Raw genomic sequence first — 13941 nt, forward strand, 5'->3', positions numbered from 1 at the left:
GCAAAACTACAAAGTGGGCCGGGAAGGCCAGGCCTGGCTTCCAGCCCCCCACTGCCCCTGTGAAGGTAAGGATCCAGACAGGGGCACCCTCCCTACTCCCCAGCCCAGGGTGGACGGGAGCACATAAGGGGCACATGCATTCTAGAAATGTCTGTGTACAGAGCAGAAGAGCAGAGAATTCAGAGTGTTTCAGGGAGTTAATAATCATTGTAATGATAATAAAAAATAATAATGGCTACTAGGATTCTTATACCAATTCTGCTTAGAGGCTTTGTGACCTTGGGCAAGTAATTTTGCCTCTCTTTCTCCACCTGTAAAACGGTGGTAATCACCTGCCCTGCCCTTGTCCCAGGGTTGTCATGCGGATCAGAAGTTTTTTTGAAAACTACAAGGTTGATCTTTCTTTCTTTCTTTCTTTCTTTATTTTTTAAATACAGAATTCTTCATAAATTTGCATGCTGTCCTTGCGCAGGGGCCTTGCTAATCTTCTCGGTATTGTTCCAATTATAGTGTGTGTGCTGTCAAAGCGAGCATTAAGTTGATTTTTAACCTGTTTAGATTGTTAATTCTTTTTAAGGCTACTTAACATCAATAGATATTCAAAACCAGATAGAACACCTAAATATTATACCTACTAAATAATATCTCCGCCTGAGCTGTGATGGCGCAGTCTCTAAAGCATCGACCTGGTATGCTGAGGTCGCCGGCTCCAGACCCTGGGCTTGCCCTGTTAAGGCACATACAAGAAGCAAGTTGACGCTTCCCGTTTCTTCTCCCCATCATTTCTCTCCCCTTCCTCTCTCTAAAATCAATAAATAAAATCTTTTTTAAAAAATCTGTTATCTATTGATAACTAAATATGTAGGATTTGATGGGCACATCTGCTATATTTTTCTTATAATATTCCAAACTGTTACTGGGGATATAGAAATAGCCTCGTTGCATAAAACCAGATTTCATGGCATTTTCTAAAGGGGCTTCTACCTAGTGCTGTGGTATAGTTTTGGGGTTTTTTTGCATTTTTTTTCTGAAGCTGGAAACGGGGAGAGACAGTCAGACAGACTCCCGCATGCGCCCGACCGGGATCCACCCGGCACGCCCACCAGGGGCGACGCTCTGCCCACCAGGGGGCGATGCTCTGCCCCTCCGGGGCATCGCTCTGCCGCGACCAGAGCCACTCTAGTGCCTGGGGCAGAGGCCAAGGAGCCATCCCCAGCGTCCGGGCCATCCTTGCTCCAATGGAGCTTCGGCTGCGGGAGGGGAAGAGAGAGACAGAGAGGAAGGAGAGGGGGAGAGGTGGAGAAGCAAATGGGCGCTTCTCCTATGTGCCCTGGCCGGGAATCGAACCCGGGTCCCCCGCATGCCAGGCCGACGCTCTACCGCTGAGCCAACCGGCCAGGGCCTGTGGTATAGTTTTGAGGGTCCCAAAGGGGCGCTCTGCACAACTCTGAGTGGGTGGTGCCAGTCTTTAACTAGAGCACATAAAATTATATCTCTTCTCATCGAATGCAGCTATCTCTATGATTTGTGAATAGGCCACTCAAAGAGTTCAAAAAAACATTTCCCTCTAGTTCCAGCTGGCAAGATGTCAAGATTGAAAAACACATTTCCTGGTTCTCTTTCTTGCCACAATTGGGATGGATGACCCTAATTCTCACCACCCCATTTCCCTAAGTCATTAGCAGTGATTGAATCTCTGCCCACCCCAATGAGCCTCGCACAGACAATTTTAATGCACAGCAGCACCCGTAATGGAGAGAACTATGTTGTGAAACTTCAAATTTACTTTTAATTCCATCTTTGACAGACCAAATTGAAGTCATGGGTTATACTTTGCTATGGCCACTTAACACTAGCTGGAAATTCAGGCATCCTCCAGTTTGTAGAAGTTTCCCTGTCTCATTAGCCCCAGGTCAGGTAGCAGTTTCTCCCGTTCTCTCTCGTTTTCAGTCCACAGAATGGGTTCCCTTGACGGGGAGTTGGTATAGGAAGCACGACCAGAAGCTGATGTCCCAGAGGAACTGGGGATCCGAGAGGAGAGAGACATGGGACAGCCATGTAGACTGTTCCTGTACATTCACTCACTGCACATTTGTTAGGTTGTGCTGAGTGAAGGAGTTTCATGAAAACACAAAAGCATTACAAGCAATATTCAACTTCCGAAGTGACCAGGCATCGCTTATCTGCTATACAGCTTCAGAGTAGAAAAAGATAATAATAGCAACATAACCACTGACTCCTATCTCTCTTTAGTCTCACGATAAACTCACGAGGTACTATGACCCCCATTTTATTCATTTTTATTTTTTAAAAATTTTTATTTATTTATTCATTTTAGAGAGGAGAGAAAAAGAGAGAAGGGGGGAGGAGCAGGAAGCATCAACTCCCACACATGCCTTGACCCGGCAAGCCCAGGGTTTTGAACTGGCAACCTGAGTGTTCCAGGTCGATGCTTGATCCACTGCACCACCACAGGTCAGGCGACCCCGTTTTATATATGAAGTAATAGGAGGCATAGAAAGACTGAATAACTTATAGGCCATAGATACTTGGTAGCAACAATTTCAACCCAGATTTATCTGATTTCCAACCCTTTGCTTTTCACTACTACACTCAGCTGCCTTGTCCTCCGAGGTCAGTAGGAAAGGAAAAAGGAAATGAGGCTTGAATTGGCTCCTGTTGGCAGCGTATGGTTTGGATTGCCTTGGATTGAGGGAGAACATGCAGGCATATTCCAAATTGCTGAGTTTCTGTTTCCAGGACTTAAAACACCACTTAGTACAGTTAGTTGACCCTCGAACAACACAGGTTTGAACTGCACAGGTCCACTGATAAGCAGATTTTTTTTCTTTCTTTTCCTTTCTTCCCTCTCTCCCTCCCTCACTCCGTCCCTCCTTCCATCCCTCCTTCCTTCCTTCCTTTAGCAATAGAGACATGCGGACAGACAGAGAGGAAGGGACAGAGATGAGAAGCATCAACTCATTATTGCCACACCTTAGATTGCTTTCTCATATGTGCCTTAACCAGGGGGCTCCAACTGAGCCAGTGACCCCTTGCTCAAGCCAGCAAACTTGGGCTCAAGCCAGTGAGCTTTGGGCTCAAGCCAGTAACCATGGGGTCATGTCTATGATCCCATGCTCAAGCTGGTGAGCCTGCACTCAAACTGGCAACCTTGGGTTTTCAAACCTGGGTCCTCAGAGTCCCAGGCTAACATTCTATCCCCTGTGCCACTGCCTGGTCAGGCCAGATCCAGATTTTTTTTTTTTTTTATCCAGTGAGAGGAGGAGAGGCAGAGACAGACTCCTACATGCACCCCCACCAGAATCCACCTGGAAAGCCCACTAGGGGGTGATGTTCTGCCCATCTGGGGTGTTGCTCCATTGCTCAGCAACCAAGCTCTTCTTAGCACCTGAGGCAGAGGCCATGGAGCCATCCTCAGTGCCTGGGTCCAACTCACTTGAATTGAGCCATGGCTGAAGGAGGGGGAGAGAGAGAAAGAGAGAGAAGTCAGAGGGGAAGGGGTGGAGAAGCAGATGGGTGCTTCTTCTGTGTGCTCTGACCAGGAATTGAAACCAGGACATCCACACACTGGGCCGACACTCTACCACTGAGCCAATTGACCAGGGCCAGATTTTTTTCAATAAATATGTATAATACTACAAATGTATTTTTTCTTTCTTATGATCTTCTTAATAACATTTTCTTTTCTCTAGCTTCCTTTATTGTAAGAATACAGTATATAGTACATATAACATACAAAATAAGTGTTTGTTGACTGTTTATGTTATCAGTAATGCTTCTGGTCAATGGTAGGCTACTAGTTAAATTTGAGAGGAATGAAAATTATACAGGGGGTCCTTGGGTTATGACAGTCTCAGCATATGATGTTTTGAGTTTACAACGCTTACTCCCAGGAAGAGATAGAAACCCCAGAACCCAAGAAATTTACTACCAGGGGTTCAGCATAAGGGTTTTCTATGGTAGAGGATGGGTTGGCAAAATTTCAGGCTGAGGACCCCAGTGATGACAGATTCAGTAAGGTCTACAGAGCTATAATGGATGCCTTGCAATGCTATAGGCAGATTTTGGAAGGGAAGAAGACATCAACCTTCCAGACTAGCCTGGAACAATTCTTTAAGAAGGTAGAGAGGCCTGCAACAGATCCTGTACCCTCTACATCAGCTGCTTCTCAAGATGAAAGACCTGTAGTACAGGTAGAATCATCTCCAGCATCTCCTGCATGTTGTTCCTTAGGCAATCCTGATTCACCTGACCCAGTATCTCCAGCACCTTCTGCAGGTTCTCCTGCCTCTCCAGCTTCCTCCTCCCAATAGGTCACTCTCTCCCACCTTGCAATGCCCCTTCCAGTGTGCAAGCCAACCACAGGAATAAAAATAAGAAAAAAAATTTTTTTTTGTATTTTTCTGAAGCTGGAAATGAGGAGAGACAGTCAGACTCCCGCATGCGCCCAACCGGGATCCACCTGGCGCGCCCACCAGGGGGTGATGCTCTGCCCGCCAGGGGGCGATGCTCTTCCCCTCCAGGGCATCGCTCTATTGCGACCAGAGCCACTCTAGCGCCTGGGGCAGAGGTCAAGGAGCCATCCCCAGCGCCCGGGCCATCTTTGCTCCAATGGAGCCTCACTGCGGGAGGGGAAGAGAGAGACAGAGAGGAAGGAGAGGGGGAGGGGTGGAGAAGCAGATGGGCGCTTCTCCTTTGTGCCCTGGCCGGAAATCGAACCCGGGACTTCTGCATGCCAGGCCAACGCTCTACCACTGAGCCAACTGGCCAAGGCAAGAAAAAATTTTTTTACATTCATTTTTTGTCTTTTTTTTTTTGTTACTACAATACAGTGTACAGTTCAGTATATTTATGTCCTTTTCCTATTTTTGTGGCTTAGTTGTGTTTTCATGTTCTAGATTATGATTTTACAACTGATAGAACAGGTAAGTGACTTAAACTAGGGTGTATTTCGATTTAGACTAGAATTCGGGTTATATCACTGCTGTAGGAACGGAACTGTGTCATAACCTGAGGACCCTCTGTACATGGATTTCTGACTGCATGGAGGGTCAGCATGTTGACCAAGGGTCAACTGTATGTGATAGAAGCTCAATGCCTATTTAATAAATGAATGGATGAATGAATGAGAAACCATTCAAACAAAAGCAAGGAAATGGGTATGAGGATAAAGAGCAAGAGCTGGGAAATGAAAAACAAAAAACTCTTAGAGGAAAGAAGAGCAAAAATGGAAGCACAGAGTACATTGTGTCGAAGATCTGAGTTCATCTCAGCCAGGTGGAACAACTTGATTCTGGAACAACCTGATGGAGGGATTAACATTCTAGAGTAAGGAATTTGGATTTAGTTCTATGCATTGTTTTAAGTTAATTCCTATAGAGGAGCCTGACAAGGTGAAAGCCATGATTTAGAAGGATTAATCTGATTTAGTGAGCGGGAGGGACTGGAGGTGGAGGGACCAGAGTCAGGGAGACCAGCAAATGCCTGCTTCGATCATGTGAGAAAACGGGGGAATTCTCTGTGAAGGATCTGGGGGGGGGGGTCTCTCATTGGTGAGCTAGGGTAAGAGCCAGGCACAGACCTGTGTCTTACTTAAATAGACAAGGGAGTTAGGCATCTTATCGTGACTGAGTTGTTTACAGCAAGTAGAAGACAGTAGGGAAACATACAAACTCTCTTTATCCACGGCATACTCAGAGAGGGAGACATTTGGAAACTATCCAACACAGCCTCACTGCATAATTATTTTTAAAAATTTTTGGTTACCAGGTCAAAGGAATTGGCTACTGGTCTAAGAAAGTGACTATAAGTACTTTTAATGATCTTCATTGACTTGAGATTTTTTTTTTAAAGCAGTTTCTTTGTCAAATTAGGTGGATCCTCTTGATAATAGGAGTCATGAACCATATCCATTACTAGAGAAACTTCCCCAGCCAGAGGGCCACCTGGTTGAGAGGCCAGGTCTCCTCCTTTTGAGGGAATCTCACAGGGGGTTCAGCACTGGGTAGACAGAAATTAATGCTTCACAGATACACACTGCCTTGACTTCCTAGTCACTGAGAGAGCTGGCACTTAGCTGCCTGTAGTAAATGCTCAAAGAGCTACCGGAGCTTCAGACATCTGTGCCCAACATCAGTTCTCTGACTATACTTTGATCACATATACCCACAGGGGTTTTGCCTTTAAGAAATGAAACTGAGGGCCCTTAGATGTTGGTGGCATTCTATGAACAGAAGAGGATTCGAAAGTGCAGATATTACAGATGCTCATTCAATCATTCAACAAAATATTTGCTGTGTCTACTATATACCAGGCACTGTTATGGCACTAAAATGTATCAGTGAACAACACAAGCAATCCTGCCTTCATGGAAGTTACCTTCTAGTATAAGAAAACAGATAATAAACAAAAAATACAATAAATAAGTGAGTAGGTTGGAAAGTGCTAAGTGTTACGGAGAAAAGAAAGTGTGGGGAGAGGGGACCGTATCCCAGTTTTGATTAGATAGTCAGAGTAGGGCTCATTTCGATTGTGGCTTTGATCAGAGACCTGAAGGAGATAACAGACTGTGTGTCTCTTCACTATAATACTTAAATCTAATCTTTCTTAAAACATCAAATTTAAGGTAAAAATAAAGCATCAGCCTATATCTGGGATAAGTCAAATGAAAGGCTAGCCCTTTTTTTATGAAACTAATCAGACACATATTTTATACACTGCCATTTTAACAACAAAAGCAATCAGAAAACTTAATTTTTCTGAGACAGAAGATGTTAAAAGACCATCTCTATTTTTGTGTAAGAAAGCTCCCTTGTTAAAATTCTGGTCCTACCTGTCAGTGCTACTCTCTCAGGGTCCATTCTTTCTCTGAAGACTACAATAAAACTACTCTCTGTCAAGATTAAAAACAGAAGCCAAAATTTATAGAAGATCATTAAAAGACAACAACAAGTCTTAGCATTAATTCAGTAGTATATGAAGGAGTTATGAAAACTCTCTTTGATCGGCTGTTTCACCACTTACCCAGCCGGCTTTAGCCTCACTTTAGCCTTACTTCTGGCTTTTATGGGGAAAAAAGAGGCTGGGAATTATGTGTTGGATAAATCTGCTATCTATCTAAACAATGATAACAATTCTTGTTTAAGTGCATATTGTTAAAACTATAACTTCTGTTCCAGATTGTAAGCTATTGTAATATGCTTATTTTCAAGACTTTTCAGATTCCAAATGGCTCCCAAATCTAGAAAATTATCTTATTGGTCAGGGGTTTGAGGTTAACCAGAACCAATTTAGAGAACGTTCCTGTAGGAAGCTTTCACGATTCCTGAAACACAATGCGTGTCTGAGAAATTAGAAAGTCCATAGTGTGTGTTTGTGTTACATGGTTATAACTGGGTTTGTGAGTGGCTCTGCCCATAGACTCATCCCCAATACCACCACTTCCACGCATCCACCTTCTGCCTGCCTTTCCCTAGCAGCTCATGTATCTCCAGTTCTGACTCTGCTCATCACAGGCCAGGCCTTCCCCTATTCTGAGCTGCCAAGACCAGAATGCCCAGCTGAGACACTTTTGAATATTCATGCGAAAGGAACTTAACTTCTGCTTTTGGATCATTTAGTAACAGTTGCTCTATTTCCTTTTCTTCTATTAAGCAATTCTATTTGCAGAGAAAAATATAACCAACAAGTGATTTTTTTTTAACAAAGTACTTAAAGTAATGAATTGAACTATGCCGGACATTTACATGAAGTACCCACGGCCACTGAGCACATCTGGCAGTGTGTTGTGAGCCCTTTCAGAGGGGAAGTAACAAAGAACTTAAATGACAAAAACGAAAAAACAAAAAAAAGTATGGCTTCATTGTGATTTGACCTGACAAGAAACACTTCCTGCTTTGAGCGAAAATATTTCAGATCACTGGACACATTGTCAGGTTGATGTTGACTATCCCTGTTTATTTTCTCCATCTTTTGACAGACACTCAATTCCAAGGCTTGGTGTAGAACCAATAAATATTTCCTGTTTAAAGCACAGGAAGAAAATGGATGTTTTCTTCCACAGGAAGATTCACTATATAAATATTTTCCCTTTGACCTATCCATTCTCATGGCTCCACTCGTGACTTTCCACATTGACAGAGCAAACGTGTATCTCACTATAACCTCAACCACCCCCCTACTGTGTCAAGGAATTAACTGTGACAAGAGGATGCAACATGCCCAAGATCCTGGTGCAGCCACAGCACCAGCCCTAGAACTCAGGTCTCCTGACTGCTCCTTGTGCTCTTTTGCCCAAGGTGACAACATGTAATTAACAGAAGGCAAAATAAGCCTCTGCTTTCTAGCTTCCAGCAACACCCAACTTCCCACTCTCTCTCACCCCCCTCATCACGCTTAGCCTGGGCCTCACACCCAATGGGAACATCTTACTTCTGTAAACATGCATTTGGATCCAGTGTCTCTTGTAAGTCTTTTGATTGAGTGCTACTTGTCTTAGACGCAGAACTGATAGTCAAAATATTTCACAACTGGCCCTGGCCGGTTGGCTCAGTGGTGGAGCGTCGGCCTGGCGTGCGGAGGTCCTGGGTTCGATTCCCAGCCAAGGCACACAGGAGAAGCGCCCATCTGCTTCTCCACCCCTTCCCCTCTCCTTCCTCTCTGTATCTCTCTTCCCCTCCCGCAGCCGAGGCTCCATTGGAGCAAAGATGGCCCGGGCGCTGGGGATGGCTCCTTGGCCTCTGCCCCAGGCACTAGAGTGGCTCTGGTCTTGGCAGAGCGACGCCCCGGAGGGGCAGAGCATCGCCCCCTGGTGGGCGTGCCGGGTGGATCCCGGTCGGGCGCATGCAGGAGTCTGTCTGATTGTCTCTCCCTGTTTCCAGCTTCAGAAAAATACAAAAATAAATAAATAAAATAAATAAATAAATATATATATATATATATATATATATATATATATATATATATATATATATATATATATATTTCACAACTGGTATGACCTAAGCACTGACCAATCTGAAGGAACGCTGGCCTACTGCTGGGTCAAGGACCTGGGGGCTCCCTCCCTGTGCAGTAGGCCATTTTGGCTGGGGGGTGCGGTGGAATCAGAGGGATCTCAGGAAAGCTCTGCTTAGGGACAGCTTTGGAAGAGAAACTTGTAAAAGATTCAGGCTTTTTTAATTTGTACACATATACAGAACTTCCAACTTATCATACACTAACAAATATTAAATACCTACCATTTGCTGGACCTTACTGGAAAAATAAAGGCAGTCAGACATGCCTTCATGTCTTAACTTACTTCCAGATAGGATAGGTAAGTAATGTACCTCAGTAGCTACACTAGATACCAGAAAGTTGTCTGTGTTTTACAACAGGCCCAGGAAAATGGGCATGGCAGACAAAAACAGGAGAGATCCTTCCTGGGGGGAGGCTCAGAGATGGCGTCAGGAAGGCTCATTTCAGCTGGGGCCTTTAAAGGGGGTGGGGAAGATTTTGTTCTGAAGAAGAGCTACAAGGCACCAGCTCTCTGGGCTGTGGGAAGAAGAGAAGCAGCACACGCGGGTAAGAAATGGTCAGTCAGGCAGATCAAGGCATCAGCTGTAGTCAGCCTACCCAGAGGCACGCGTGAAGGCGTCAGCACCCAGCAGGGCGGCACACAGCGAAGGGAGGACTGGGCAGCCACCACCTGCTATGAGTAGTGATCCCTAGAGTTCAAGGAATGCTCCCGGGGAATCCTCTCCTTTCTAAGTTGGCCGGCACCCCCCTTCCTCCATTCTGACCATACTAAAGAACAGGCAGGCATTGTCAAGTGGCCTAAGGGATGACATTCCCCTCCCTGATGGATCCAGGGAAGTACTGGCAGTTGAATGCCGCCCGTGGAATCACTGCCTGGGAACAGGATACATTCTCTCTGCGGGCCTGGAGGCAGCCCAGTGCTAAGCCCGGCTCTAGCCCAGTCTGGTTCCGGGGCCAGAAGGGAGTACATGGCCACAGGCAGTGCGTGCTCCCTAGTTCCGACCACAAACTCCGCTAAGGCTGGAGGTGGGAAGTGGAGACGGTAAGAGACAGAGCTAAAGCAGTAGGCAGAGAATACTGGGAGAAGTCGTTTCAGAAGAATGATTGATTCTCAGAGTCTGATGTATACGAAATTGGGAGAGATTAAGAAGTTGTTTTACCGTCCCTGGCCGGTTGGCTCAGCGGTAGAGTGTCGGCCTGGCGTGTGGGGGACCCGGGTTCGATTCCGGCCAGGGCACATAGGAGAAGCGCCCATTTGCTTCTCCACCCCCCCCCTCCTTCCTCTCTGTCTCTCTCTTCCCCTCCCGCAGCCAAGGCTCCATTGGAGCAAAGATGGCCCAGGCGCTGGGGATGGCTCCTTGGCCTCTGCCCCAGGCGCTAGAGTGGCTCTGGTCGTGGCAGAGCGACCCCCCCCCCCCCGGGGAGGGGCAGAGCATCGCCCCCTGGTGGGCAGAGCATCGCCCCTGGTGGGCGTGCCGGGTGGATCCCGGTCGGGCGCAGGCGGGAGTCTGTCTGACTGTCTCTCCCCGTTTCCAGCTTCAGAAAAATGAAAAAAAAAAAAAAAAAAGAAGTTGTTTTACCATCGTCTATACAGTAGTATATGAGTCTCTCATCATTTTAGTTGAGTGGCAGAAACTAGCAACATGCTAAATGAAAGAACATTGGCTCTGGAGTTCCACCGATGTCCGCTAAGCTCTTTCCTCGTCAGGAGGAGAGCACAAGCCCTGTTTCCCTGGAAAGGGTGCACTGGCAGGGATGTGCATGGATTTGAGATGAAGTCTAGGAAAGGAAAATCAGTGACTAATAATTTGTCAGTGCTTTTCTGCTACAATGCAAGAAAGTTGGTGCTCTGTTCTCTGTGACTGGTAGAGTCCTGAACAGAAACACCTGCGGAGCAAATGCACATAGGAGAGCCAGCTTCCCTCGTCTGAGGGCTGTGTCCCTAAGAACAGCCCACTCCCTCAGCTCTTAATCTGCCCTCTGATCTGTAATCCAGTTTCCTGAGTGGACTTGCTTTAGAGCATCCTGTATACATAACCAGTCGGTTTTCAAACAAAGCCTTTCTCCTATTGCATTGTTTTTTTCAGATTGGAGTCTTTAATCATATTTGCAGAGGTCCATGAATCTTTTAGAATAATTTTAAATTTCGTGTTTGCATTTTAAAGGTATATAAAAATTTTGCCCTTGCTGGGTGGGTCAGTGGATAGTGTCATCCTGGCATGCCGGGGTCACCGGTTCCATCGTGGGCTTGATCCCTGCTCAGGGCACATATAAGAAGCAGCCAGTGAGTACTCAACGAAATGGAGCAACTAGTAGAATGACGAATTAATGCTTCTCTCTCCCTTAGCCCCTCCTCCCCTCCTCCCTTCTTCTCTCTCTCTCTCTCAAATCATTGGAAAAATGAGAAAAATAAAAAATATTTTTGAATAAAGATATGTCAAAATTATAACACAAGTATTACCTGGATTGCCACCGTTTTTACAGGATAATACTGTGTAATATCAATGCCCAGCCTGACCAGGTGGTGGTGCAATGGATAGAGCGTCGGACTGGGATGCAGAGGACCCAAGTTCGAGACCCCGAGGACACCAGCTTGAGCGCAGGCTCATCTGGATTGAGCAAAAGCCCACCAGCTTGGACCCAAGGTCGCTGGCTTGAGCAAGGGGTTACTCGGTCTGCTGAAGGCCCGCGGTCAAGGCACATATGAGAAAGCAATCAATGAACAACTAAGGTGTTGCAATGTGCAATGAAAAACTAATGATTGATGCTTTTCATCTCTCTCCATTCCTGTCTGTCTGTCTCTCTCTCTGACTCACTCTCTGTCTCTGTAAAAAAATAAAAATCAATGCCCAGACTGGATTTGCATTTATGACTGTTTTTAAAGTCTCATAATGTAAGTGTGAATTTAATGTTGCTCAAACTGGAATACAATCAAGAGTCTACAAGTTTTCAATTTTGAGAAAGAATTCCAATTATAAATAATCTATCAAACTTGATTTACAGTTTGGCTGTGATGAGTTGACCCTTTCCAGCTTAATCACTTTGGGTGAAGAGGCCCAGAAGTTACTGAATCTGTAATGCTGAAGATCAGAACTGTGCTATTTGTATCAATATATTGCCAATCAGTAAAGCAGCCAGCCAGATGGCCTCCTGAAAAGCTCTACTCTCTTTTGTTTGACAAATGGATTGTGACTGGTTAATCAGACAAACCAATCTTAGATTTGAAATAAAAGACTTGCAATCCTAAATCCTTTTTTTTTTTTTTTTTTTTTTTGTATTTTTCTGAAGCTGGAAACGGGGAGAGACAGTCAGACAGACTCCCGCATGCACCCGACCGGGATCCACCCGGCACACCCACCAGGGGGCGACACTCTGCCTCTCCGGGGCGTCGCTCTGTCGCGACCGGAGCCACTCTAGCGCCTGGGGCAGAGGCCAAGGAGCCATCCCCAGCACCCAGGCCATCTTTGCTCCAGTGGAGCCTAGGCTGCAGGAGGGGAAGAGAGAGACAGAGAGGAAGGAGGGGGGAGGTGGAGAAGCAGATGGGTGCTTCTCCTGTGTGCCCTGGCCGGGAATTGAACCTGGGACTTCTGCACGCCAGGCCGACGCTCTACCACTGAGCCAACCGGCCAGGGCTTGTCTATTTGTTTTAACTGATGTATCCTCAGACCCTAGAATAGTATTTAGTTCATCGCAGGCAGTCAAAAAGTTTTGTTGAACAAAAATGCAGTGGACAGACTTGGACACCCAGTCTACTTCTGAAGCCTTGTTGGCAGGGAGGGGGCGGGGCCAAATCCATAAAGCTAGGAGGAGGACCTACCAAACTGGATAAGCTGGGTGTCTCCAGAACGTAGTATTTAGATTATGCCCCAAGAAAGAAACTGGTAAGAATCGACAGATGATGAGGTTGACAGCACTTGTAGTGTTTATTGAAAATGACTATTCTTGGGTCCCCTCACAAAATGACAAATCAAAAATTTAAGGGGCAGGGTCATACATCTGCTTCCCCTCCCCCCCTTTATTGCTTGTTCTTTCTCATTTTCATATTTAAAATCAGCAGCCCCCAGGTGATTCTTCCATTCACTAAGCAGAACAGTCTGGGGAGTGAGTGCAGTGCTTGGCAGGAGAAGCAGGCCCGCGCTGAAACACAGCGGCACCGAGACAAAGGGAGCTGAGGTCAGTGGTACCCAGCTAACAGAGGGAAGCATGGAGAGCAGAGGAAGAAAGATGTTCTTGCATTGAGGAAAAGGAAACCCAAAGACTAAAGTTTGGGGAGTGTTTTTCCAGTACTGTCCAAGGAACAAAGCCTAGACCCAGGGACTACTGATAATCTGGTCCCTAGCCAGGGTTATGAGGCCACTCATCAAGCTCTGCAATGGGAAATAGTCTGCAAAACCATCTGTATTAGTTTGTTAGGGCTGTCGTAAAATGTTTAAGCCAAGTAGCTGCTTTAAATTACTTACTGTCTCAAAGTGCTGGAGGCTAGAAGCCTGCCTTCACGGTGTCAGGAAGCCTGGTTCCTTCTCAGGGAGGGCTGTGAGGGGGAACCTGTCCCGGCCTCTCCGGGCTTCCGGTGCTTTGCCAGCAATCTCTGGTGTTCTTTGGCTTATAGATGCATCACCTAGATCTCACCTTCATCCCTACATGATGTCCTTCCTCTATGTGTGCATCTGTGTACAAATTTCCCCTTTTTATAAACACCAGTCATATTGATTAGGAGCCATGCTACTCATAATTTTAACAAATTACATCTGCAATGAATCTGTTTCCAGATAAGGTCACAAGCCAATGTATTAGGAGTTAGGACTTCAACATATGAATTGGGAGGGGACACGCTTCAACCCATAACACCATCCCTTTCTCATATATATATATATATATTTTTTTTTTCTTCATCCCTTTCTC

General features: G+C 45.8%; 1 non-coding gene across 1 annotated transcript; it reads right to left on the reverse strand.

The window, feature by feature from the left end:
* Positions 1-427: 427 nt before the first annotated feature.
* LOC136379211 (U6 spliceosomal RNA) lies at positions 428-534 on the reverse strand. The gene has a single exon (XR_010746706.1). It is a non-coding gene; the product is annotated as a U6 spliceosomal RNA (small nuclear RNA).
* Between the last annotated feature and the right edge of the window lie 13407 nt (positions 535-13941).

The sequence above is a fragment of the Saccopteryx leptura genome, chromosome 7, assembly GCF_036850995.1.
Source record: "Saccopteryx leptura isolate mSacLep1 chromosome 7, mSacLep1_pri_phased_curated, whole genome shotgun sequence".
NCBI classification, from domain to species: domain Eukaryota; kingdom Metazoa; phylum Chordata; class Mammalia; order Chiroptera; family Emballonuridae; genus Saccopteryx; species Saccopteryx leptura.